Source organism: Aphelocoma coerulescens, chromosome 2 (genome assembly GCF_041296385.1).
Source record: "Aphelocoma coerulescens isolate FSJ_1873_10779 chromosome 2, UR_Acoe_1.0, whole genome shotgun sequence".
In the NCBI taxonomy this organism is placed as follows: Eukaryota; Metazoa; Chordata; class Aves; order Passeriformes; family Corvidae; genus Aphelocoma; species Aphelocoma coerulescens.
Window position 1 is genome coordinate 146,552,979 of NC_091015.1, and position 24,577 is coordinate 146,577,555.

A 24,577-nucleotide genomic window follows, 5' to 3' on the forward strand; every position below is an offset into this window, starting at 1 on the left:
TGAGATTAAGATATTGTGGGCTGCCAAAGCTGTAAGGCTGTTTTGCATCAACATAGGACTGTATAGGTTCAAAACTTGGGTTGAGCACTGACAGCACTGACCTGCTGATCAACACCTGAATGTCTAAAGACGGGCACAGAGGAAAACACCTAACTACTCTATAAGGGCCTTGCCCAACACCACAAACACTTTACAAATGAGGTGCCACAGACTCCTTGCTCTAGTATTCCCTATCTTAAGTTTATACCCCAGCACACATCAAATAATGTGGCTGTTGTCTAATGATTTAAACGCCAATAGTATTTTTTCTGTCGTCAGGGCATGAGAATGTTCTCTTACACAAATTTTCTGCAATTTAATAGTTTGCAGACACCAAGTGACAAGATTTAGCTAGCATTAACTAGAATTAGTTTCTCTTTGAAACTTCTATCCCCGTGACAGAATTGATTAACACTGCCCAATGGGTTTCTAAAGATGACGACAAACCTAGAAGAATGCCTTCTCTCAAGGACACTACAGTCTGCTACAGCACGTTTTGAACTAGGGGTTGTGGACTACATCTCAAAGGAGGAACCCTGTAAAATAAATGCCTGCTTCTGCAACAGCAGACACAGGTGGTAGCTCAGAGGGCTGTGCATGCAAAGCTTCATATAAACCTTTCCATCCCTTCTCCCCAGATGTTGGTCAATAATTGGCAGGGGTTAAGGACCTGTGAACAGTCTCTTCTTTTCTTTTATCATTTTCTTTTGCAGGTGCTCAAGTTTGAGAGCAAAAATGTGAAATGGAGAAAGATATCATAAAAAGAGAGATTTGGTTAAAAAGCAGCTGTTTCAGTCCACCTCACCCTCAGTTCCTTCATGCAACCTTTTCTTCCTGCTCTTCCTCACTTATCCCTTTTCCTTCTACCTCTTCTGTTGCCTCTACCCACCACATTTTCCTGTACCTCCTTTGAACTGAAGGTAGACAGCTCCCACTTCGTCTGAAGCCTCTCATCCTGACAGAGAATAAAGAGCAGAAGGAAGCAATCCCCCTTCTCACTTGGGTCTCTCATTATTGACTTGATGCCCGGCAGCTGTGATTCAAAATTTAAGTATCTCACCACTTGCTACAATGGCTGAAAAAGTGTGGCTGTATGTGAAATGTTTAGAATTTTGGTGCCACATCAATCAATCAGTCTTTAAAGAAAACGCTCAAAACCACTTTCTAAAAATTTGCCATTCCTAGCCAGTTTTCACAGATAGAATAAAAATGGAGCAAGGTTTCTCTAAGAAAATAAAAGCAAAAGAAAATGAAAAAACCCCCCGACCTCTGATCCAAAACACAGACATTATAACATTCTCAGAGCAGTTGCACTGCACTGTATTTTTAAACATTAAGAAACCTTTCCTCTGCATTCTCAGAAACAGTATTTGGTGGGGTTTTTTTTGTTGTTTAATATCCAGGCTGAGCTGCAAAATATAAATGCTTCAGACCAAATACACTTTGAATTAAATGTAACCAAAAACCTGAATGCCTGGTTTCATAATGGAAGTATTAACCTTATATAAATAAGATACTGACAGTTCTAAGTATTGTATACACAGTTGTATACACAATACTCGGAGCTCCTAACAAACTCCTAAAAAGAGGAATTCTTTGATGTTTACTTGATGTAGTAGCCCCAGTCCAAATTAATACCTATCAAGACCATTTCCATTGTACCATATACTTATAGCATATACGTGCAAGTGCATTTTCTCATATCCAGTATAAATTCTAAAAACAAAGCATAAAGAGAAAGGATGCATCACTCATTTTACAGATAGATGTTTGAAGCACACAGATAATGTGACTTGCCAAACTCTCAGAGACAATGCACAGAACAGCTGATGATGGACAGAGGAGAACGTGTCTTACCTCACAGCCAGAATGAGATGGCAGCAATATCAGCCTCCTCTGTCTGAGCTGCTAAGCATCAAGCCACAGTAACTCCACAACTTGTACTCACCTGCTTGTATTCTAATATATGTAGCACACCGGTCCACTCACCATAACGGGCTGTCCTTAATAACATTTATAAATCCCACCACCATTTGGAACAGAAATAAAGCATGCCTTTTCATATGTAACTCCATGATCTGTCCCAAATATCCACAGACTGTGTCAGTACAAACAACTGTTTCTCCCTTTTATCTCCTGCTCATTTTACAGTACAATATCCTCCACAGGACTGACTTCACTGAAGAAAATCCCTTTACATTTTCCTTTGTTCAGCAAAATATATGGTCTGTAATGGTAGCCTGAGGGCATTTAATGCCATTCTACAGTACATCTTTCTCATCCTTGAAGGAAAGACATACATATCTAGAAGGAAAGACAAACACTTGATAAAAAACAGAAAAACAATTTCAAAGAACTTAATGTACTGACTTCTTAAATTATAACAGAAAAGTGTTGATAACTTTAGAAGGAAAGGTCATGAGGAAATGGTTTTAAAAGCTTGAAAGTCTTGATCTGTTTCTTCAAAGTGAAGCGTTCTTCCCTAACCAATAAATAAATATGTAAAAGGCCAAATCAGCTATATTATCACTCAAACTAATTCAGAAGTATAAGTTCTAAAAGGATTTCAATAATATACTACTGTAATCCCAAGTTTAATTTTAAAACAGCTATTTAGGCAATCACTTAATTTGATTATGTTTTGTAAAAGAAACTGCAAACTTCCAACTGTCTACTAATTCATAAATTTGCAAATTACAGCATGAACTACATGAAAAAAACCCTGTTGGAAGTGGTCAGGTACTTGATTTAAAGGGAGGGGATGTAGCTTTTGTGTAAGACATTCTTTCAATACCTCCTTAAAGGCCAATCTACTCAAATGTAAATAATACAAGAATGCATTAAAATGTTACAATTTTAATACACTTCTAGATATCACTAACCATGAGAAAACACATGCTGTTATTTAAATAAATCAACATTCCTGACTATCCTCCAAGTTCACCAGAACGTAACAAGTCACTCCTGGTTTTCTGAGTTCAGGATCCTGTCTCCAGTGTATGTAAGACTCCATGGTGCAAATGACAGGTGAAACAAATCTTCTACTGGTCCCAGGCCCTAAACACGAACTTTTAACTTGTCAGAATGGTTTCAGATCCAAAAAGTACATTCATCTCCCAGCCAGTATGTTCTAGTACCTCCTATACTGCCATACATGTAAATACCAAATCTCTCTCTCAGCGCTTTGAATACCCAAGAAGATCCATGGCAATGAGCCCAACAGCCTAATGAAACAGCTCAAAAAACAGCTCCTCCAAAAATCAGTACTTAATTTGCTACTAATCCAACTGAATACATTCTTGTTCTCACAGTATAGTATGAGGACAGAAGTTCTAACTTATCCTCATCTTTCTCATATGAGAACTGAATTTCCACCTAGAAAGATGTGAAGCCTTGAAACAGCAGTGTTAGCCAGGAAGGCAAGTGCATGACCAGAGACTGACAGAGGGAAGTACTGTATAAATCTCTGCATCACTTACAGCCACACACAGCCACCTGTAATACAGTAAATTACATACTTTCTAGATTTACAAACAAACAGTTGGAGAACACTTGTTTCTCCTTTTGTCAGTGATTAGCACAAAACCAGGAAATGAATCAGGCTGAAATAATAAATCTTGAGAAGAAACACCATGAAATTTCTTTGTCTTACATAAGATTCATTATTTTTTAAAGTGACAGGAACTTCAACAGACAAATTGATCTAAAAATCATAGTTTTAACAGACAGTAGAGTAACTATGGACTGTTCAGAAAAGGAAAACAGATTTGGGTCTTCTTTCTCTTTTATTATGTCATATCACAGGTGTCTTCCACAGTCTTTCTGATGCATCATGATCCATATACAAGTTCACTGACTGATGGAACACCAGCCAAGATAAGAAAGACGGGAGGGCTGCCAAACACGCATCAGTGCCAAATTACAGTGATCCCTTCATTTTCTTTCCAGCTTTGCCATATAACAAGCTTTATATCCAACATCCCTGGGCCTCCATTTTACAGATAGGTTGTTGATAATGCATTTACATTTCACTAGGACTTCCTTCAATGAACTGTGATAAGTAACATGCAATGACAAGTTCTGAAATCACTTTCCCATGCAAGTGCAAAATCTGTCATCTTTGAGCATCATTTCTTTTGGTCTGTCCCATCTGTTATTTAAGAGGAGTGAAAAATAACCATGTTAAAAAAAAAAAATAGAGAAGCTAGCTATTCAAGAGAATGTCTTTCCACAAAAATTTAAAATGGCAGTCAACAGCCAGATTATTTTGACTCGTGATGTCACATGACATTTTAAGACTGCTTTCTAACTGCATATACAGAAGAACAACAGAACCAGGCTATAACCCCAACCAGAGACCACACTAATCTCTTGCATTTCAACTCTGCACCAAAATATTCTCCCCATCCCCTAGCCTCCCCCAATCAAAACTCATCTATGGGGGAAGGAAATGAACGAATGAACAAAATTGCATTCTGAGCAGGTACAGTTTTTGTCTTAAAAATAAATTTTATGACAAACTGAAAGCACATTTTTTTCTCATTTGTGAAGTGTTATTAAAGGTGTGATAGAACCACCCTGGAGCATGCTGGATGTCTTTCAGCTAATACTAGTATCAGTTTTAGTGATTTAATCCCAGGCTGCAAAGTTTTCACCAGTCACCTAGAGGGGTCAAAAACAAACTTGTATCCGCAAACCTACATATAATTTCAACAACATGCTTTCCCATGCTTTCCCAGTCTGGGCTGAGGAAGAAACCTGGATTCAGATTGGTTTCATTTTAAAAGTGGAGGGGAAATTTGAACTCCTGTCAATCACTGTATCAGATACTGAGGAAAAAAGGAATACAGCAGGAACATTCTGATCCCCTGCACATCACTAAACTTTCTTTTTTTTCCTTTACAGTAAAGGGTGAAATAACTCCCTCCTATTTCCATATTCCCTTCTCATTACATGTAACATCTACAGTAGTCCACATATTCCCTTCTCATTACATCTAACATCTACAGTAGTCCACACATTTTATCAAATAAATTGAATTTTTAAAAAATCCAATATTGTAATACCAATCCAGTTATTAAAAATAATTATTTTTATTCCAAATCTTATTTTTTCTCATTATTTTAAATGCCTCAGAAATATAGTAATTAGCTATAGAATAGTCAGCAATCACAACTGGCAAGAAGGAGAACTTTTAAACTGATGCCTTGGATCTCAGATGTTCTAGTAATTCAAATTCTGACTTTTAAAAAGAGTACTAGTATACAATTTTTGCTGAAGAACAAGCTAGTCAAGTGTTAAACTACACATATAACCTTGAAGTTAAAATTTTATGGCCAAATAAATGTGCATTAGTATTTCAGTTTTCCAACAAATGTGTTTTGTTGGTTTTTTTTAAAATCCTTCCCAAAATACCAAATACATGATGGAAAGCAATATACTATATTATGATGTAAGTGTACTAACTTATTCTAAGCAATAAACAAACCTGTGAAGAAAAGCTCCTTAAAAAAGAATTAACTTCATTCTAATGAATTAAAGTACAGTCTCATCTAGCTGTGACAGATTTCTTATGACCAATAATTTCACGGTTTTGATGCAAACATTTAATGTTAGGCCCTGAATAAAGGCAAGAGGAAGTCAGACTAATTACTAAGCCAGGGAAAACATTAAGTTTAAAAAACATAGTCGTTGTATTTTTATGTAGTTCACGCCTGGTCTGGCTTGTCAACAAGAATAAAATATTTCACTGATCGTGGACTTGATAAATGTTTCTCCAAAGCTACTGAAAAGGGGCTGTGAAATAGAGCTGAACTGGTAAAAATCTTGGAAATTACGTTATTTCCAGGAGATTGCTGAAAGTACTTTATTACAGAGCATAATATCAAAGGAGCACATTTTAATGAACAGTTTTGATAACAGACCAAAGCAATCAAAAAGCATCATGGTTTTTAAAATGCTAACCACACATTTATAGAGACACAGCAAGAATATTAAACACATGGCATCGCAAGAGAATGCAGGGAAGCAGTCCTCACAGGTCAGATCTGCAGAAGAAGTGAACTGGCAGTGAAATCTAAATATGACAGAATTTCAGGAGCATTCAATACTGTAGCTGTAGCAAGAAAAATGAAAACAAATGGGTGTCCAACACATTTGCATATTTGTGTGCATATATCAGCTTATTTGAAAATAAAGTACCTGCAGACATCCTAATTAAGCAACCTTTGCCAGTGAAAACTACTATATTTTAATTATATTCCTTAAGTAATGTCCTGGTTAAGCAGAGCATGAGAGAGATGCTATCTGGTCTGTTTTTGGGATACTCCAGGTAAGGAGTCACTGAAAGAGAAAAGACGCTGCCCTGCAGTATCACTACAAAAAAAAAAATTATCTGTATTGCCTCTTTCAACCAGGGAGCTCATCTCCATGGAAAACTTTTCCTTGTACACCACTATAATAAAGATATGCAAAATTAGAATAAATCCAGGAAACCTTTTCCAACGCAAATTCACAGAATCAGTTACATTAGAAAAGACAACCAAACAATTGAGTCCAAGTGTTAACCTAACACTAAGACCACCACTAAACCATGTCCCTAATATAATCTGAGGTGTCCTAAAGCAATAGTTCTTTTCCTGTGAAAGACTCAAGATAAAAAATCCTTCAGACTTATACACATGAATAAAAAATGTAAGATAGGAAGGTATGTTTGGTTTTTATTTATTTAAGAAAGGAAAGTGAAGCTGCTTCACTTTTGAAGGAAGTACTTTGAAGTCAGGAGCTTCACTGTTTACTTGGAACCATTTACTTCCTCCTATAATTCCAAAGAAAACAGTTACACAAATACATTAGAGGAAGCAGGTGCATGATTTCATTGAAAAACTATTTAAACTTCTGAAAAACAAACTTTATGACAGCACAGATCTTCCAAGCATTTCCTTATGTTACCTGCTAGAACATATAATTTAATATTTATCTCACTACTTTACTAAAAGAAAGCAACCACAGGGTTGCTTTCACAGTACTAGCAAGCAATGCTCTATGGCCCTAAACACAAAATAAAATTATCACAGTGCCAAGAAAAGACCAATGCCACTTCAAGCTGTAAATATATGAAGAAAATCCTCAGCATCACCAAAATAATACAGTAGAATACCTAGGGACATGATCGTTAAAACAAACAAACAACACAACACCCCCCTCTAAGCTAGATTGCATAATTCCATGAGATACTACATCACTTGTTTTCAATGTGCCTTCAGTTTTAGTTCAAATACACTTCTTATTTTATAAATCAGTTATCACTGAAGTTACAGTAACATCTGGACTTGTTCAAGACTAATTAAGCTAAATACAGCTTTAAGAAATGTATTTCAGCAGGAAACAATACATTTACAAAATTATATTAATGTGCAATTAGGCAGCTTGCAGGTTTTTTGTATTTTAATATAATTTCTTCCAACAATGTACAAAGCAACTTGGTGTGGACAGAGACACAGCAGATCTACATGAATGTAGGTAGATAGATATGGATGTATTTTAAAATATTAAAATATTTAAATATTAAAGAGAATACAACTCCTCCAATGTACAGAGCAAGAGGCTTTGGTATAGAAGGACTTTATGCTCAGTAAGCTTCACTACATATTTTCAGAATCCTACAGAAGCAGCCCACACTGACTTAGCTTCAAAGGGTTAAATTAGTATAAGCAGTGGCCCATGCTGTCTCCTGTTGCAGGTTAACCCACCCCAAAGCAGAAATTCAGAACAAGACCACCTTTCACTCTTCAGACCGAGGTCACATACTTTATTTAAACTGCCTGTAATAGAGGTTTAAGCAAAATCTTTTGATCTGAATAGGAGCAAGGACACTCACTGCATTATATTGATAACTGTGGGTTAGTAAATTCCAAGAGAAGGGCAGTAATAAACAGAAGATATAACATTTTAAATTACTGTGGCTATTTGCTAAATTAACAATGTCCTTCTGCTAGCAGCCAAGTTTCCAAACTAGTTTGTACACTGTTCTGTGGGACTAACTCCAAAAGGCAATCATTTACCAGAACTCACTCTATAGATGCCAGATACCAGTAGCAGACAGAAGAGTACAGCAGTCCTACAAAAGGCAGCAGCAGGCTTTTAAAGCAAGGATGGATATAGCACCTCATGGTTAAACAGCAGATGTTATGGGGGAGGAGATTGTAAGCGCACAGTCAGATTAAGTCATATTGGAAAAATAGAACCATGCTATTGAAAACAGAAAATAAAGTAGTAAGTTAAATGCACTGTGACTCACCTCATTTTTACAGTTTAGCAAGTAATTTACTTCAAAAGACAGTAATTTCTTGTTAAAAGAAAGGCTAGTTATTATTATGACTGCCTGACACTTCCCACTCTAACATCCTATTTTCCAACCAGTTTAGAACCTTCTCAAGCAAACTGGGCTGAAAAGTTATATACTAAGATCTTCTTCAGAATTCTTATTTCAACCAATATACTTAAGACAATAACAAAAAAAACCCCACCACAGCTCAAAAAACCACAACAATCTAATGAATAAGATTATCCTAGAAGAGAAAATAAATCAAAAACTTGCAGTATTTTCTCTGGAAATGTTTAGCCCTAGCACACTTTGAAGCTGGAATTTGCATTCTGGCCTGTGTAACTTGGATGTGTATTTTATCACCCTTCCAGCAATGTGAATATATCCATGCTTGCAAGTTTTTGGGAATGTGAGAAAAAGATACCCAGTCTTCAGCAAAGAGCATATATTTTATCTGCTAATATCTCTACTAAACTTCATCCAGCCTGGAACTGAATACAATCTTCCTTTCACTTCCAGGTAAACAATATACTGGATCAAAGTACCAGAAAATAAAGGTAGAAAGCTGACTTATCCTTTTCAACATCCAACTATTAGGTGGCAGCAACGCAGAAGAAACTTCAACCAAGCGTGGAGCGGGGTGGGATTTCAACCTAAACCGTGTCGTAATTCTAACAATAGTCAAAGTGGTGGCTGCCAGAAAGGCGACTGAAATCTGCACCAAAATTGGATGGTTGAACAGCAACTGCATCAGAGCATGATAAAGAGAAAAATGTAAGAACAAAATGGGGATTGCAGAATGAGGAAACCAACAGTTGTTGTTCGGGGAAGTAATCTGTGAACTTTAGCACAAATAATAAGAAATTATATATGAGAGACAAAATGGACTGGCTGATCCCAAACACTAGAGGAAAACAACAAAGGCAAGAAAGAGATTCTACAGAGTAGTTGAACAGGGAACAGAGAGGAAAAGTTATCTCCAAGTCACAAGAGAGAAAAAGCAAAGACATAAGATTAGGTATTGAAAAGGATATCATTTTAGATCATCTAGGGTATCATCCTAACAAAAATCTTAACTGGCTAAATATGAACGGGATTTGCATAAAACACTGTTAATGATGCGGAAAGTAAAAGTTACATTGCTGGTGACAAAGAAAAAGCAGCAAAAGCAGCTTGTACTGTCAAAGCAAGTCTTCCTCTACTGCCCATCCTCTACAGTCCAAAGACATCCACAAAACACTACACAAGCACATGGATCATACTGTCTCAGGTCAAACCCTATAAAGCATGACAGAGTATTATTAGATATTACTAGCTCAAACAGCACTGTGCCTAGTGAGCAGCTTCCAAACCTCCTGATATGACTGCAATTATTATTAGTAATGGCTAGGAAACCACACACAAAGTACACTAGAAATAATTCTCTTTACTTGATGAAGTTGCATTTGGAAATGATTGCTGAAGTATGTTATGACAGTTTAACTGCACGGCTTTCATCCCTTCCCCCCCCCCCTCAGTATTTTTGCCTGGCATACACTTATTAGGTCACTGGTCAGGATTTTGTTTGTTCTTACTCATTGTGCCCCCTATAAAAATAAATAAACAAACAACTGCTGCATAATACTACATTGAAAGCAGAAATTGGTTTCCTCATAAGTCATTGCAGAGCACCAATATATTAGATAAATATTGCTGAAATAGTCAAAAAACATACTCATTCCACTTAAGTAGCATGGTTATTATCTCTGTTAACAGATACAGTATTAGAACGTGATTAAGGATTAATTTATTTACCACCTCAGGTGCCTGACCTGAGAAAGACTAAATGAAACTAAGTTCTTGGGCATGTTACACAGCAAGTACGTCCAAAGATACCCGCAGTATCAATCGTGTACACACATCCCCACCCCTACCAAACACAGCCAAGATTCAGATGCCTATGTCAGACAAGATAAAAATCTTTTTTTGCTCTATTTGCATTATGTCTCTTATTCAATGGAAATAACAGCCCTAGAGACTAGGTTTATTTCTGCCCAAAGTAGATGGATGCCCCAGTAGACAGGGCAACTGTATTCTGAGGAATGCTTCTGCAGGGGAAGAAAAAACCAAAAAACCACATCTGTATAATTAAGAACAGTAACTTAATAAAGGTAGGCAGAAAAGATAATCCAACTACAGTTGCTTCTTCAACTTCAATTCTGGCCTTTCTTAACATTTCAGGATTTTACCTGAAACCTTAAAATGACAAGTAATTGCACGCAGTGGCAGAATCAGTTTCACTTTTCATTTACATGTGCAATCCTTCACATTACAAAGCCTGGGCAAACAAGTCATGTAATTGCTGCAGAAGTCATACCTTATCATTTCTAGTATTTCTAGTGCACTCATGATCATGTTTAACCGGTTTCTGTGAAACACAGTTAAAACTACCAGGATCCTAACATTACCTTCCCTGTCTTTACAATAGACAACAGTTCCTGCATTCTATACACTATGAAAATCTGAGCCATTCTTCACTTACAAAATGCACAGTTTTGCAGAATGCACACTAGGTAAGTTAAAGTCACTGCAAGTAGGTACTAACTTTGATAATACTCCAGTCAACTATTTTTATGACCTGACACTCGTGATAATGAAGTTAAATCTAATAAACCCCCATTTTTTTTGAAGGAAATCAGATCACAAGACTTCATCACCTAATACTCCAAAAACCACCCATATGCAGGTACTAATCTATAGTTAACGCTGTACAAAGCACCTATTTCAGGGATGAACTTTAAAGGTGAATAGATCTAACAGCAAAAGGACTGTGTTTTACAGAGAGCTTCACTACCCACACTGCATTTTTGCAGATAAAAGCATCAATCTACCCAAGGCTTCCCATAAAGTGTTGCATTTCTGTTCACTGTACTGCCAACTGGAAGCTCCTTCCTTTCAGGATTCTAATTTATTCTCTCACAGAATGACTTTTAGCCCAATAAAACTATTCATCTACATACTTAGAGGTGCATGTTCATCATTTCATGAGGAATACTAACCATATCAAATATTCTTTATTACCAGTATTTTTTATTATTTTTATCCACCAGAGAGAAACAAAAGCAAACTTACAGATAGTTTAAGAGAGTCCATCCCACAAATGCAGCATACTGTGGCTTTACATTAATTGTGCATATGCAGTTTTCCATAAAGTGGCTTTAAAAAAGCACACAGTGCAAAGATCCCTACAGCTTGTGAAAGGTAACTCAGGTTGCAACTGTGACTTACAAATTATTTCTTACCCTTAAAACAGAAAGATAATATTGTATTGATGCCTTTTCCTGGTCTTAAAATCAAGAGTCATACACAGTTAGAAGGGGAAAAGGGATTTTACCTTGGTATTTATTTTAAGGATCCTTAGGTGTACACGTCCAGGTCATATGCATCGAGATGCACCTCGCCGAGTCCCTCTATGTGTCTCCCCCCCCGACATTGGGTATAACATTATAGGTTTTACTAATTAGCATATCTATCAAAGATTCCCCAATGAGAGGCTCAAGTGAGCCCCCCTCCCCAAGGAACCTTCCCCTGGATGGTTCTATCTTGGTTTACAGGATGTGCTCTGGAGAGGACCTTGGGGTCCGGGGCACACTGATCTCGCTACGAAGCTTCTAAAATGTTTAGTCTCTTAGCTTAACAAACAAGTCCAAGAATGTAGGCAAAAAGCACTAGGAATACAGAAGCTGTAAAAAGGTATAACAGAGGTATAAAAGAAAAGGCAAAAATCTTCATGGCATCAGTATCACCTTTGAGATAAGAAAAAGGATATGACTGTATAGCCCTAATAAAAAGCCAGCAATACCTCACACCTCACAAACAAAACAGAAAAAAGGAACAATGAAAACAAAACCATGTCACCGTCTTCATATTTTACTCAATCAACAGTTCTTGGTCTCGATCCAGCCATGATATTATGCTGATTAGGACAGGGTGTAGGAAGTAGGAAGAAATCATTTCCATTGCTTAACTGTTTTAAAGAAAAAGCTGTAGCATTGCTGGGCAGGACTAAACAGGATGCTTCTATTTCTTAACCCATTCCCCAGTAAAAACACCTCCTGCAAAGCGTAAACTTATCTTTTGCTGTTGAATTAATCTGGCACATCATATACCTTATCTACTAACAAAGTTAAACACTGAAAACAGGGAAGTTTGTTCTTCCTTTCCCAGACATGCAGGCAGCATGTAATCCTAATAATCTAAATTCTTGCAAAGCAGGATATATCTCTTTGTTTATCCTTGATCTCTTTGCATGAGTTAGTTAATCCATTACCTAATTCATCTTGGAATCATCTTTAATTGTTAATAATGGAAAGACTCAGGACTCCTGTGCTGAGTTTACAGGCTCTCTTCTATTCTTGCCCTGGCTGAATTTCTGCCTGGTGTCAGGTCACAGAAGGCAAAGTCTGCTTTTCTGTAGCTATGCACAACCATCACAGACAAAGCCCAAACAAAGCACACTGGCACATAAGGGGAAAAAATGCAAAAGCAAATAGGAACAGGAAGGTGAAGAAAGACCGGAGATAAAACAAACAAAAAAAAACTAGTCACATAGGAACTTTAAGAGAAGAATATTTTTGGTCATTAGGTACTAAAACCCCTCAATCAAAATGCAGATGGCTTAAAAGCACGCTGGTGTGAAATGAAGAGTAGCGTGCACAACAGCTTTGCAGCTTTCTCCCCTATGTTGTCCCACAGATAAAACTTACACTGACTGTAAAATCTTACACTTCAGTAAAGCAACAGCCTGACTTCACAGACTATAGGCACTAAGGTTTCCTTTGCTTAAAAAGGAGCTAGAAGTTTGATACCTCCACCTCTGACCCTGAGTAAAAGGGCTCCTGGTCTCCCAAGATGTATTTTTAGCAGTATCATATAAAGGAAAGCTTAACTTCTTCTTTTGAAAAAAGCGAACTCAACCAAAAAGTATCGGATACAGCTTCACAGGTAAAATGAAAGTGAAAAGGTAGCTGCTCATCTCAGTAAACTGAAGCAAGGTCTTCAACTCAGGAAAAAAAAGTATTTTAAAAGGCTTTATTTTGTTTATATTGGACTTAACAGTATAGTAGAACACAAAATCAGAGCACCTCCATCAGGACACACAGTGGAGAACACACTGAATAAAGTTATTTTTCCAGTACACAATCTAAAAATAAAGTAACCTTGAACACACTCTGCCTTCCAGACACATTTCTTTGCATTGATCAACATATTAGATTGCTTATTACAGAAACATGAAAGGAAGGCCCAGAGTAAGATACTTCCCAATGGCTGACCAGAAGAAAATGTTTCTTATCAAGCTTCATCTTTGCCAGCAGGATCATGTCACTGCAGTCATTATTTAATCCCATCCAAATGTTCTTTCACTATCAGCAGTCTGAGGGACACCTGGAAGTTCCCTACATAATGCATTTTGATATGAAGGAGAAAAGCCAAACACTATGTGGCAACAACCACTCTCTGTCAGCACCTTCACTTACATACAGTTCCTGTACAAATGTTAATTAATACTCACTAAAACATTTACTGTGAAAGTCCTGTTAGATCTTGATACAAGGAAGAGATGCAACAATGAATATGGGCTTGGCATATGGCCCCAATTTTCAGGTCATAAAAAGCCTAAAGCACTCCTCAACTATCTAATTTACACAAAATAAAAGCCTTTCCCAAAAAAAGTATAAAAATTTCCTCTTGAAATAGAGTTCTGAATGACAATACTGCAGAAGATCTGCCAAAACATCCCTCCCCTTGTCCAGTTTCACAGAAATATACAGTAAGTTCTGAGCACCATGTACTTTTAGTGAAGAAAACAGATGAATGATACATTTAGGCACAGCAACACCAGTAGTCTTTTCATCTGGAATGCAACTGTTATGGTGCTAAGAAAGACTCTTATTTGTCTAAGAGCAGTTAACAAGGTTATTTTATATAAATATTTAAAAATAAAAACAAGTTTGGTTGAGTTTGCACTAGTGCTGTGGTGCCATCACATCCAAAACACTAGCCAGGCAGTGCTGCGAAAGCCCCACGCCTCAACTAAAACCTTCAGTCCCACCTGAACCTGCACTATTCAGAAGATCCCCCGAGGTTCAAGACTACTTTGCACTCCCTAAAAAACACTTACTGAAAACACATGCAAGGTAAATTTGTCTTACCAGAAGTCGTACACAATGCACTGAACACTACGTCTGGAATGGTCTGATAGATTAAGCATTTTAGGATAAAAATAGAACTTGATTACTTGATGTGGCTCACAGAGTTTGGTTTTATGTGAAAAATCTGATCATTAACCAAGAAACTTAAAAGCGATAATTTTATTTATTCAGGATATGCAGCATCAGTGAAACACAATGAGAACAAAGCAACATGATTCTTACTGCACGTAATTTCCCCGGAGTTAGGCCTTTTGCTGAAGCAGTTCTTCATCCACTAAATGGAACAACAGAAGGGGACAGCCAGGAGCTCCAATTTAGAGTAAGCTCTAATCTGCCTTATGGGAGCAGCTAAAGAACCTATGGAAACATGTTTGTTTAACAGTAATTTGTCTCAACTATAAATGGAAGCAGAACAGAACTGACATAGTCCTGCAATGATGGTTTGTGCTGAACAATAACAGGATACTTGCATTAACAGAGTTGTGCTCTATTTAGGAAGCAAAAACAAGTGACTATACCAAACTCAATTAGTACAAACATTTATTTCTGCAAGATGCCCTTCAAATGTCTTGCTGAAGACATCACTAGGGGATATGCTGGCCTCTAAAGAGAGGAAGTTTTAATGCCTGAGGAAACACCTGTATATATGAAACTTTAAGCTCATTTCATTAGGTCATTTTGCTAACTTGCTTTAGGTTAAAATAACTCTTATATCAGCTTTCCAGACTGGTGCAGTATGTCTAGATGCAAAGCGAACTTTTGGAAACTTCCCCTACAAAAAAACCAAAAAACAAAAAAAGCCACAACAACTATTCTCATCTTGTAAAAGGTAATTACAGTGTTTGGCTACCTGTCCAACAGGAGGCTACCAGTTGCCCAGCAGGTGACTGACTTCAATCCACAGTTTAAGGGTGGAAAAGCCTACAGTAATCTTTCCATCACAAAAAAGTAACCTAAAATGAAAGTACTCCTACTTTTTCTTGTTCAGTGGATAAGCCCCAACGTACAGTTAATTCTTTTAAGAAATATGCTACAACATCAATGAAGTTAAAGCAAAACAGACACTGAAAGCCCTTTTCCCATGCCTTAATGATGAAAGATGTAAGAGTGGTATCACAAATGACATCTCACAGCTCACCTATGGGGCTTTTCTTCCTTGTCCAAATTCTACTTTGAAGAACTCAAAGACCATTCTAAAGCTGGCATAAGACATGCTCACAACAGTAAGAAAACTTCTTGTAGAGCCCTGTAATATTCTAGTCCCACACAACATTTACAGCTCTTTATAGATACCCATTGCTTTGGTTTGGAGCCTTGAGTCAGTACTTGCACTAAGAGGAAAAAAACAGAAAAAACAAGCAACCCATGCCAGAAAAAGACCAGCAATCAAAACCAAGGTAAAACACAGTTATGAAGTGCTTGAGAACTGCCAGAAATGTACATGAAACAATCAAGATCACTGAGGAAAAGACTAAGCCACCTTATGACTCAGATGAGTGAAGTCTCTTCCAGAAAGTCTCTTTTAATCAATTAAAAATAAACTTACAAGAAAATCTGCAATAATGAGGTGAACATTAGTTTACAGAAGTTTGGAAGAAATCTGTCAATCCATGAGTATCAGCAATAGACTAAATACCTATTTATTATCACAATGCACCAAGAAACAAAATAAATCATAAAAAGTGCCTGAAGAAATCTGTTGAAGTAATCCTTCAAGTGAATATTTAAGAGGGAAGAGCATAATTCTACTTTGAATTCTATTTGTAAGTTTCTTTCTGAGTTAAACTACAGCACAAAAGTGTCTGAAGTGCAATCCATATACAACATACAAAGGTATACGCTTTTCTTTAAAGATTATTTCATTGATGATTTAAAATACAAACTACTTGAAATTAACTAAAATTAGAATAAAACAAGAATAAAACTTCCACTTCAGAGACTCAGAAATACAAGGAAGTCTCCTCTTGTGAAAAATAGGAACATTAAAAAAAAACCCCAAACAACTGTTTTAAGAGGTACTGATACAGCCTCTTCCATAGTCTTCCTACTAGGGAAAAAAATGGTACATTGCAACACTAATAAAAACAATCGGTTCTCTAAGTCTCAATGTAACTTTTTACCTTCTTGGTAGAAGTCTACCTCCAGAAGTCTACCTCCTCACATGTTCTTAGCAGTAAGATCCAACACCATTCCCAGTGTCTTGAAGCTGTATTAGGCACACCAATTCATTCAGCTACACATCTTCCATCAGTTAACACAGAAGGCACAATGGAAACAGAGCTAAGATAAACACAAGACAAAAATCTGATATCAACTTCTTTATGGATAAGCCAGTGTTAGAATTAATACTTTTATTAGTCATTCAAAGAGCTTTCGCTGACCCTCAGAAAGAACTGGATTGACTCACATCTCAGCTACAAACCAGAAATCACACTAAGAATAGAACCCAAAACATGTATCCATCAACTCATTTAATTCAGGTATTAAAATTTATTCTGCTGGTACATTATGTTTACATACAATTCAGAAAACAAATCACAAAGCTAATATGGATGTCTGACCTTGGGCCAGAGTGAACTGACCCCATAATGGAGACCACAAGCTTGGCTAAAGGCCATCAGAGGACTGTGGTCCAGAGCACTGTAGCTGTACTTCAGAGCTCAAAGATCTTTCTTAGTGCTTCCAAACCAGGATTCAGAAGGCCTATGAAAAGATTGAGGCATCCTACATTGTCATCCTGGAAGGAAGGAGGGTGGTGTGTGTGCTGGATCTTTGTAAGGAATACTTTAATAAGACTAAGCATGGATCTAAGAGACCCAGTAAACGGGAGAAAACCCTACATACTGGACTAGTTAGGAAGAATCACCTAACCACTGAACAAATTCAGTCTGAAGTTTTTCTAGTGGAGAATAGTAGCAAAATGCTGTTAATTAGGAATATGGGAAAAAACGCATATACCATATCTTTTCCACCACAGAAGGCTCTACCCAACTGCCAAACGAATTCAAAGGCTTGTGTTCTTTCACAGGTTGATAATATTCACATAAAACAAGTTTTCCTAATGCATGTATTAATGCTAACTGGGAATCCCATAGCTAAGGGAGTTTTAATGATTCATTTACTAATGGAGAGACCAGAATTTGTACTCACTACAAAGGTAAACAAATACATCTGTCAAGTATCTTCTTTCCTCCTCAGCCTCAGCTAGCACAATTAATCAAAATCTGATGATTGTTTGTTATAAGGAATGTGTCATTTGTCTGACAGATTTAAGTTGAAGGGGAGAGAAGAAAACCACACTTAAGCATTTCAACTCCTTTTAGAAATGGTGCTCTGATGTCCAAAACTCAAAAATAGCTGACAACATAAACATAACAGCTAGAATTCAGCATTTTATAAATGCTGAATTGTATAAAATGCAGTTGAAACCGGCATACTTCAAGAAATATGCACACAGAAGAGTTACACATATGTATGACTTTTACTGAACTTGTTTTTATGATTAGCATTATTTTCATTATGCAAAGGTGAAACTTTCATTTTCTGGACAAACAGGCCAAGTTCACATGCAATTAAAAATAAAAAAGTGCTTTCTCAGCTTTTTGAAAGCTTGAAGTACAAGCATTTAAATGTTTACAGTTAAGTAAGTACCAGATTTTGTAAACTGTAAGTAATGTTACACAGCCATCATTTCTAAGCATTCAAGCGAATTCTGTTAGCTAGGCAATTCAGAATTTTACTTCAGTTTGAGCTGGATATTAAACTAAAAACTTTATTTTCCAATGAATTTAGTAAGAAACACTTAATTGGATACTGAAATACGGTTCTTCGACTGACAAAAAGTTTAATTATTTAAAAAAAAACACCAAGGGGGGAAATTAATTTTAAGAAATGAATTTATGTTTAGTTTCCCCCCCCAAACTGCCCTTAATAAAATAATGCTATCCTTGATAATAGTTGAGATAAAGCACTTATCAGTACCAATGCCAACTACACTATTTTAACAGAAACAAGATTTGTTGTGCTCATGGAGAAACACAGGCACATATCCAATAAGCAACCATAAGGGCATGAAGGCTTCAAATTTTGTTTTCTCTGCTCAGCAGTGACAGCATTCTAGTACTGTCCCTTTGGCGTATCCCCATAATTCCATTCCATACTACCCCCTCTGGCAAAGCCCCATTTCCTTCGGTCAACAGGCAGTACTGGAGCAGAAGAAGAAAGGCAGAAGGACGCCTTCCCTTTGCCAGCCATCACCTCTTCAGCTCACTTACATGCACGCTGGCTTTCACACAGTTTGTTAGCAATTCTTCCCTATCTTTCGAACGTGCTCCTGCAGTAGCTGCTGTGTGTGTATTGCAAACTGCCAGGTGGAAAACTCCCAGCTTTGCAGAAGAACCTGTGCAAGGAAAACACTCGACAGGACGCGGGCTATTCCCACTGCTTGTCCCCCACCACCTTCACAGCGGAGATGCAGTATCCCTGCCAACCTCTCCACTCCTCCGACCGACCGGATCTGAGGTGGGCAACAGACCACAGAGAGGTCAACCAGAAACTCTCAGGGGGGAGGATGCGAACGGTGCCCCCGGAGTGCGGTGGAGGCCCGGGAGCTGCTCGCGCTCCTCTCCCTGTGCCAGGTCTCCCGGTGCCCCGCAAGTTCAAGTGCCGGAGTTCCCAGGCCCCCGGCCCGATGCCGCTGCCGGGCGGCGGGAGCTCGGCGCCGGCCGAGGGGCCCCCGCGGCCCACCCGGGCTGGCAGAGGGCGGCAGCTCCTCCCCACACACCGCGTCCGCCGCGCCGGGGCCGAGCGGGACCCACCCGGGGCTCCCCGAGCCCTGGGGCCGGCCGTGCCCCCCTCCTCCACCACGGGCCGCTCGCTCCGCCCGGGGGGAGACAATGGGCACGATGACTTCACCCTCCAGCAATGTGAGGAGCAGCGGGGGACGCCGCCGACTTCCCCCCAGCCCCCAGGACGCTCCCGGGCCCTCTCCCCCCCGGGCTCGGGCTCCCGCCCAGAGGCGGCTCCGGCTCGGACGTACCGCTCCACCCCTCACTCGCCGCCACGCTCAGGGCGGCGGCCGCCGGCGGAGGCCCGAGCCGGGGGACGCCGCCACCGCCGGGCCCCTCGGCGCCCCCCGCCCCGCCGCGGACCCACCCCCGGTACCTGCGAGTCGGCGAGAGGAAGCGGCGCCGCTCCGCCCGCCCGAGCCCGGCGCCGCGCAGGAAGCGCCTCCGTCCGTGTGTGTGTCTGTGTGAGTGTGTCTGTGTGAGTGTGTGTGTGTGTGTGTGTGTGCGTGTGTGTGAGTGAGGAACGGAGGGGGCGGCACCGCCCGGCCGGGGCGGGGCGGGGCGACGCGGGGCCAGGGCCGGGGCCGGGGCCGGGGCCGCGGCTGCCCGGGGAGGGAGGCGGCGCCCGGGCCGTCTGTTTCCGCGACGCGCTGAGCTCAACGCGCACGGTGGTGCCGCCCCTCGCCCGCCCCCGGCAGGGCGGCCCCGGCGGGCGGGAGCGCTGCGGACCCCGCGGTGGGGCCGGGGGTGCCTCCCTGTACCCCACTCGCTGCCGCTCCCGGCGCGGTGCGGGGGATGCTCGGAGCCGGCGGGGTGGGTGCGGTGTCTCTGCCCCCGTGGTGGGGGACGCCGCAGCGCTGTCAGCTGCAGCAGCAGCACAAGGTACAACGTTATATGTATGTACAATTCCGTGGGCTTCACACCCATGGAAATGGAAAAGTGCGAGGCGAAGAATGAATTATCGGGGCGTTTGAATAGGGTCGTGCTGCTGAGCGCTGATTCATTTGCCGAAATGACAAAACCCTGTTTCCGTGCTGTAAGATACAGATTTATCTTCTTTTCACTCCCCTTGCCATTTGAAACAGAAGCTGCCTCAGAATTTGCCCAGAAGCCCCCAGCTTTTCCTTCGTGGCATGGCCTGTTCTGCATTTAGCTGCGGTCAGCCTCGGGCTTCTTGGTCTCCCGCGTCCAGCAGCCGCAGCCCTGGGCTGCCTCCGGCCGACCTGTATCGCTCACCCGTCCCTGTGTTCGGGTTCTCTGTCTCATTTTGCTACCGACCTTCACGCCGTCTTCCACGGGATTCCCTCCTTCTGCAACCCTATCGTAGCTGCCGCCCTCTTTCCACAGCCTGCTCGCTGCTCCTGACCTCCACTTCTGGCCCAATTCCGAATCTCCTCTGGCATGTTGCAGAATTCTCTGCATACATTCTTACTACATTGGTCTTTTTTTTTCCTAGTTAATCATTCATACTGTCTCATGTCATCTGAGAATTCTGTGGAACTGGAGCTGATCCTGTGCTTATGGCTAGTGGTTCTTCCGTTAAGCTGGTATGAAACCTGAAAACTTACTCTGGGAAAACTTATTAATCACCCAGCCTGCATTTAACGTGTGTGAAGACAGTAAAATGAATAAAATGTACCATGCTTTTCCTGTGGGATTTGCAGTGTTCCATCAGTTAAAAGCTTGCACGTATACTTACCTTTATTTATGTGCATCATTCCATTTAAGTCAATAGGACTACTTCCAGTACATCAAATTAAAAGTAAATACAAGTCATTCCATGGTGAGATACTTAACCTGAAATGACAGAATAGACAATTACAACAAACAGGGAGGGGAAGTGGAAAATGAGGGTAAAGGCAATGAGATTATACTGGAATTTTGGCATGTTGTGTACAAACCACAGCAGTTCCCTCTTTGCTTGTAAAAGCCAGTGGCTAGGTGAGTTGTCCAGGCTCCAGTACTGCAAACACATACCTGTCGCTTAGGGCGTGTAAATGGTGCCATTGTGTTCGGCTGGATAAGATATACAGAAGTTTATTGCATACAATAACTTGTGGAGTAAAGTCTTGGACATTTTGTTATGTATAGGATTTGATACAGAAAAAGGGAATTAGAGAAAGGGAAGGAGAAAAAGACAAGAATGGAGGTGTGTGAGGGAAAGACAATGAAGAGAGAAACAAAAAGGTTAGCATATAGAATAGCATGATAGGATAGTGAACAAATTTTGGAATAGCAACAGCAAAGCATTCTACCAGCTCAAATGTGCAGCTACAAATAACACAAAAACCAGCCAGCAAAGCAATGCAGTAATGTATTAGTTTTTAAATGTCCAGAGGGATTCAGCAGATCAGTACAAATGTTCTGAAATCTCTTGGCTAATGCTGGAGAATAGGAGGGGAACAGACCCCAGGTGTTTTAAAATTCTGCAGTGAGACATTGAGCAGTCACTGTGGTGGTCAGATGATTTCTCCTTGAAGCTGATGAGGGGCAAAGCAAATCTCCAGCCAGCCACCCTCCTGAGAGTTTGGCAATAGAGAGCCTGCAGCCAAATAGGTGCTTTTCATCAGAAGTATTCAAAAGAGTCAATTAACCAAATACACAAATCATAGGGAAGAAAGAAAACCTTTTCTAGACAAGCTGTAGAGCAAAACTGACAGTTTGCTTGCTTGCTTGCTAGCTTATTATTGTAGAACAGGATGACAAAAAGGTATTAAGGAAAACTAGGGGCTACTCAAACTCTTTAGCAGAGAGGAAATACCTTATGCACACTGCATTTGGTGAGGCATACAGGATTTAAGAATGCAAACTAGCCTGTCTTTCCAAAACATTTTTGAAGAACATCTAGGATTTAACCTTTGTGGGTATTTAATTCAGTTGCTGGCAGAAAAGTACAAAGTATTATATCACAATACAAAAATACTGCCCTCCAGGCAAAGCATCTGGTATGTTCTAAGGAGACATAAGCACACACACATGCTGTCAAACGTGGAAGGATAAAAATCATGTCAGCATGAAGAGAGGTGAGCACAGAGGGCTGAGGAAGGGCTTTTTCTCTCCATGGTAAGGAATGGAGAAATGGGTATGAGATGGACAACCTCATCTCAACTTTGTATATCCGTCTCATAATCTCTGCTTATCTGGACTTCTGGCCTCAGTGTAATTTTGATATTTCAAAATTTCACTGCTATCTCATATGGTAGTGTAAAATCAGCACCTTGGGCCAGCCTTGGATGTGTTGGTAGTCTTTTCTTTAAACTTATGTTTGAAGAGTATCAAATATGATGGGTAAATGTTTCCATGTCTCTGATCCCACATCTGAGTCTCCCTTTGAAATCTTTTATCTGAATATTCAACCATCATCTTCAACATAAAATTGGCAAAGCCAAACTCTATTTTTGTATAGGTAATTTCATGTTTCCTGCAGGCTCTGTCATCATCTGGTCTCCAGTCCATCATTTTTAGGGAAAAACCTGTCCTCAAACCTTCCCCTTTTGACGCACACATTTATGTCCTTGATCTTTCTTTCATCTTGTTCTGAAGAACACCCTTTGTTGGAAGATTCACCACTCTCCTACATTTTCCAGCTCAACTGTCTTGTCAATTAATTTTTTTTCCTGGAGACTTTATTTTTAGCACCCCTGATTTTACTCATCTGTCTTACAGTGTTGCCCCACAGATGGCTGCATTTGCACAAAAAGCATTGCAGAAGATTGATGTGGCAGCAGGAACAAGTGGCATAGGGAAGGAAGAGAACTGTCTGGATCAATTTTGCCGCCGGAAAAAAAGTAGTATGGAAATGCATTCTGACTTGCAAATAAAGAAGAAAGGATAAAAGCCTTTGATAAATTAAAATATCTGCAATAGGCATGGATAGCAAAACAGAGACCAGGCATGCAAAAATAGGAAACATTAATAAATACCACTACATAACAAATATTATATATAAATACAGCTAAGAGACAAATTGCACAGGACAAGAATAAGTGTTGAATACCATCAGGTTTCTGTTTGCCCATTGTGAAAGATTATTTGCCATGCACTGACTGTCATCAATTGTATTGAATGCAGTAGAATTAAAAAAAAAAAATTAATACCTGTGTACCATGAAGACACGGCTAGGATAATGGATTAGTGACAAATAGAGCTATCTAATGTAGATGCAATCTCACTGATCCAAGTTACAAAGTGGCAAGATACCAGTAAATAATGTGCAAGCTGAGAACTTTCCAAATTTTTGGCATGTCATAAAACATTAAAGATGAAGGCTTCAATTGCCATTTCAAACATCTCAGGTATCTTAGAATTATGTCACCTGATCTAATCCATTTCTGTAGTAGTCAATAAGAAAAAGTAGAACATTTATAATATATAGAACTGCAGTCCCTAGAACATGCCTACTGCAAGAAGGAAAATCTGTTTAAATAAATAGGTTTATTTCCAGCCCCAATGACAGAGAATAAAAACAGGTTGAGAAATCTGGGTGCCTGAATCCAAAAAATGCTCCTAAACACATATAAGATGTGACTCAACTTGCAAGACTACAAAAGTCTGCAAAAGACTACTATATGAGCTTAACATTCCTCAAATGCCTAAAACTCTACTTCTAGATGTAATAGTTAAGCTCTGGAGGTAAGGAGTTGCAGGATGCAAAAATGATACCTGTGTATTTTCTTGGAGTTAGCCGTTTTTAAAGGCCAGCTGGCTATCACTGTCAGTATCCTTACAGAACTTCAATTTGTTAGAGAAATAAATGAAAATCAAGTAAGAGTTATACTGCAAAAAGCAGCAGGCTATCATTTCTGTTGCACAACACTGTTTCCATTCTAGTCTCCTGAGCTTTCCTCCTCTGTTAGTCGGAACAGCCTGAAATTTCTGTTTTTCTGGGTTCAGAAGTTATGTGCTTATTCTCTGCCCAAAGGTGAAATTGTTTGTGGAAAGCTTGAGCAAGAATGTTTTTGCTGGTTTAAGTGTGAGAACAGTGGGATGGGGGAAATGTTGCATAAAGGTAAAAGTGCTTTAGGGTTTTCTAAATAACTTTTTTCATCACAATGAAGAGATATGAAGAGATGAAAATCATGGTGGAAATAACCCTGCTCAGGGAAGACCTATACTTTTTCTAAAGTTGTCCTCAAGTAAGTTCTTCAAGCAGCATATACAGTCCATCTTTGTCAGAGCCAGGGAGCATTTAGACTTGACCTTCACTGAAATGAAGGGCAAGTATCTGCTCAGAT

The 24,577-nt window shown here is 39.5% G+C and overlaps 1 protein-coding gene and 1 long non-coding RNA gene across 5 annotated transcripts in view; one reads left to right on the forward strand and one right to left on the reverse strand.

The window, feature by feature from the left end:
- Positions 1–19,907, reverse strand: part of RNF19A (ring finger protein 19A, RBR E3 ubiquitin protein ligase) — a 58,167-nt gene extending 38,260 nt beyond the window's left edge. The window contains exons 1-3 of one of the 4 annotated variants that reach the window (XM_069005245.1): positions 19,720–19,907; positions 18,831–18,955; positions 16,677–16,836 (exon numbers count right to left, since the gene is read on the reverse strand). The gene's annotated coding sequence lies outside the window, so the exon portion shown is untranslated. Of the gene's footprint in view, positions 1–943; positions 1,025–16,676; positions 16,837–18,830; positions 18,956–19,719 lie in introns of those variants that run through there. The other 3 variants (XM_069005244.1, XM_069005247.1, XM_069005246.1) reach the window with 3 other exon arrangements.
- Positions 19,908–20,036: 129 nt separating this feature from the next.
- Positions 20,037–24,049, forward strand: LOC138105368 (uncharacterized). Its single transcript, XR_011148450.1, has 3 exons — positions 20,037–20,225; positions 20,800–20,890; positions 23,010–24,049. It is a non-coding gene; the product is annotated as an uncharacterized lncRNA (long non-coding RNA).
- Positions 24,050–24,577: the final 528 nt, after the last annotated feature.